Genomic DNA, 3,668 nt, shown 5'->3' with positions numbered 1-3,668 from the left:
TCGCTGCCTTCTCAGTACGTGGGCAGCAGCAGTGGCGATGCCAGCAGGCTCAAAGCTATTTCTGTGGTGGGGTTGATGGGGTCACAGCGGGGTTGGTATCAATACAGATAAGGTTAGACTTGGCTGGGCTGGTGGAGCAAGGGCTTGGGCAAGGCCCTTCCAGCCCTGCTCTTACAGTCCTATAGAAATGGAGCAAGTTCCCTTGGGAGATGGACACCCGTGGTCGGGAGATGATGTGCCTGCCGAGTGCTGCAAGGCTTTGCCAAGGACCTGCTCCTGTACAAAGAGCCCTGCTCAGGGCAGCACGAGCCCTGTGCTCTCCCATGTCGTCTGCAAGGATGTTCCTAGAGTTTCCTGGGCCCAGCTCGCTCCTCCGATGCCTCTGGGAGAAACCCGAGCCCATCTAGTCCGGGCAGCTGGGAGATGTGCATCCACGGGAGGGGATCTCTGTGCAGGACCCCAGGACACAGAGCGTGGCTGGGGTCCCCGGCCCCCTCCTTGGCTATAGTCCACTGCTGGAAGGGGCGTTTGGGTCTATGGGCAAGAGCATAGGAGTTGGAGCAGCCGGGAGAGCTGGTGGCAGACTCTCAAGGGATGTGCATTCAGCAAGAGTGAGGGTCAACGAAACTTTGGCCAGAAGAGTTTTCCTTCTAGGTGGAATTTGGAAAGCCAAGGCTGTGCTGATATGTGTATTTCCACTTCAGGAGGTATCACAGACTACATCCAAATGGCTGGTTAGTCCATCAAGCACCGTCAGGCCCACACCTACGGACCATCTACGCTGTAAACCTGGGAAGCTCTGCTGAGCTTGAGGGTACGAGGTTGCCCTTGCCAGCCTCCCCTTGCCGCATGTTTGCAGTTCACCTGGGTGTTCAGGCCTGGAGCACAGGAAGTCCGCCAGCAGCAATCCCACAATCCTCTGTTTCTGACTTTGGGTGTCCTGCACCCCACTTCCTTGTCTTTTGCCTAAACCTGTAACAAAAGGAGAGGCCATGGGTGCACAGGTTGGGAGCTTGAGGAGCAGGTGCACAAGGTACTATGGCTGCCAGGTATAATAGATGAAGAGGGGCTGCTCAAGTGGCGTGGGTTGCTGGAGCTGCCCCCGAGGGCTGGTCCCTAAATAGTGGCCAAATGGTTTATGTGCAGTCTGCACTCTGGGTTTTTGGGTCAAAAAGCTGAAACAACTGCCTGTGGCTGATACCGCCTGCTGTCCGGTCTGGGAGGGATAGGGTCGGTTCCTGGAGTCTCTGTTCAAGATTGCCCTTCCCCTGCCGTAGTGCTGCCCTCCCCCCCCGAGGTGACGGCTCTTCAGCCCTGCGCAGTTCTGTGACGTGTCTGGACACGGGAGTCTCTCCATGTGACCGTGACACGGTCAGATGCCGTGTCCCCTAATTAGTGCGTGCCAGACGGCCGCTTCACGAAAAGGTACGCACCCTGTTCTTGATCGTCATAAATCCCGAGTGACCTTTTCTGAAGGTATTGGATGATCATAAATGGCTACTGAAATGTCCTGCATGTTCCAGTTAGCTATTTTTCATAGCATTAGTAGCAAATAATTAATAATAGCAGGGAGGCAGGGAGCGACCGTATTTTTTAGGGTCACAAAGATCCCCAAATTTGTCAGCTGGCCTTTTGAGGCCGTGCTCTGTTTTACCGATTCCCGGCTCTACAATCAGGGCAAGCGCTTTGGTTTCCATTTACAATAATTCTTCCTTCACATCCGTGCGCTGGAGGATAACTGTTACTTATATTAAGCTCAGGTGCTGAGATTCGAGGTGCGCTGCCCGTGCTCCCTGCATTCATGCGCGGTGAGAGAGGCACACAGTGTTGATGTAAAAGTCATTTGGGAACCGGACGTGGAGTTCCCCGTGTATCGATGCTCTGTCTGTTGAGGGCATGCTCTCCCTGGGGAGCTGGGTGTGAGAGTGACGTCCTGTGTCTGCGGCGCAGATACAGCGCCGATGAGCTGGATCCTGAGCCGGAGCAAACGTAGCTGTGTTGGTGCCAGTGCAGCGTTACCGACTTGCAGCCCCTCGGGGTCTGACACAATAAGCACGTGTTTTAGGTGCATTGCCAGGCCAGGGGGCAGGGAGGAGTTGCTGGACCCATGCTGATGGCTTTGGGGTGGCTCAGCCCTTCTCTGGGGACAGAGGCTCTGGGTGTTCAGGGGATTTGTTATCCATCGATACAGGCCTGCCTCCGAAGTACCTGTAGCGCACCTTTCCCTGACTGGGCGCAGACCTCAAAAGTGGGCCTTAAACTCCCTGGTCCACTGACCCATAGGTTGCATTTTAGGAGAGCCCCCAGTCGGGGCTGTCTGGCATCAGGCTCTTTAGGTTAAAACAAAAGTATGCTATAAAGTCGCTTCCGGCACACGTGGCTGCGATCGCTGTGGACGCGAACGGAGGTCCACCTGCTGCGCTCAGACAAGCACAGGTAACAGGGAACCGAAGGTGATCGAGCCTCTCTGGATTAGCTGTAGAGACGGTCTCGTTATGGCATCAGATGCGCTTTAGGCACTGCGGATGTGGCATGCCAAAAGCTGATCCCCTGGTGCTGCTGCCAGCGGGAGCCCTGGTGGCCGTTTCCCCTCCTGTCCCTTGCAATATTTCAGTCAGCGTCTTCTCTTCAAACGCTCGCTCCGTTGCCTGATGCACTGGGATATGACATTTGCTTTGTTTTTTGCCGTGGTGTTGCTTTAGGAGCATCCCCGGGGTCACTGCGCCATTCCAGGCAAACAATTTGCTGGACCCCTCAGCATAGCTTGATGGCGAGGCAGCTCTCTGCACCGAGGCAGGTGGCAAGCTGGATATTGCTCGGCACCCTGGGTCTCCCCTTTGTTCGCAGCCGGAGCTCCCGGTGCTGAGTGCTCTCGAAGCTTTGGCCAGCTTTCCCCAATCTCTCTTTCAGTTTGCTACTTGGTTTGAGGCTAATGGAGTTTAACCTGAGTAAGGACTGCAAATTAGGCCCCCCTGCTCTCCTCCTGTGACAGGCTAGGATTTGAAAGCTGGATGTCCAGAGACTCCTGGCTAAGCCGCGTCTCAACGTCTGTGGAAGGGGCTGTCCTGGGTCTGGTCCACGGGGTCATTACTAGGGCTGTGTGAAACAGCACCATTTCGTTGTGACTTCTGTTTTGACGGCACAGTGTTTTGTTTCGCGTTTCGTTTTGTTTTGAAAACACTGTCCCGTCGAAACTGTTTCGACATTTTGCCAATAGGCTATAATGGGGAACCACAAAACTGCCTGTAACTTTGTCAGTCCTTGCCTGATTCAGATGGAGCTGACAGGGGCCGTAGCCCCTTCCGAGAGTATGAAGCCTGCCAGGTTTCAAGGACATCGATGCAGGGGGTTTTGGGAAACTGCACCTCAGGCTGCTGACAAGCAAAACTCATGACATGGGTGACAGAAAGCCGGGCAGTTCAAACAATGCTGCTGTTTTATGCTGTTTTTCTGTCCCTCCCGCAGAGCACGGGTTGGCAAGGACCTCAGGGAAGGATCACAGTCACTGGCCAGCTACATGGTCAATATGAGAGCAGCCCTTTTCCTCTCCTCCCCCTGCCTCTCCTTACTTTCTGTTTCCCTGCAGGCAAGCCCAGCTTGAGTTTTGAAACTCGAAACATTTTGACTGCCCTCATTTTGTTTTCAGGCTGTTTCGAAGCCCTTCGTTT

The sequence above is a fragment of the Crocodylus porosus genome, unplaced genomic scaffold (assembly GCF_001723895.1).
Source record: "Crocodylus porosus isolate Cpor-Errol unplaced genomic scaffold, CroPor_comp1, whole genome shotgun sequence".
Classification (NCBI taxonomy): domain Eukaryota; kingdom Metazoa; phylum Chordata; order Crocodylia; family Crocodylidae; genus Crocodylus; species Crocodylus porosus.
The sequence above is the reverse complement of the archived record's forward strand: the minus strand, read 5'-3'. Positions refer to the sequence as shown.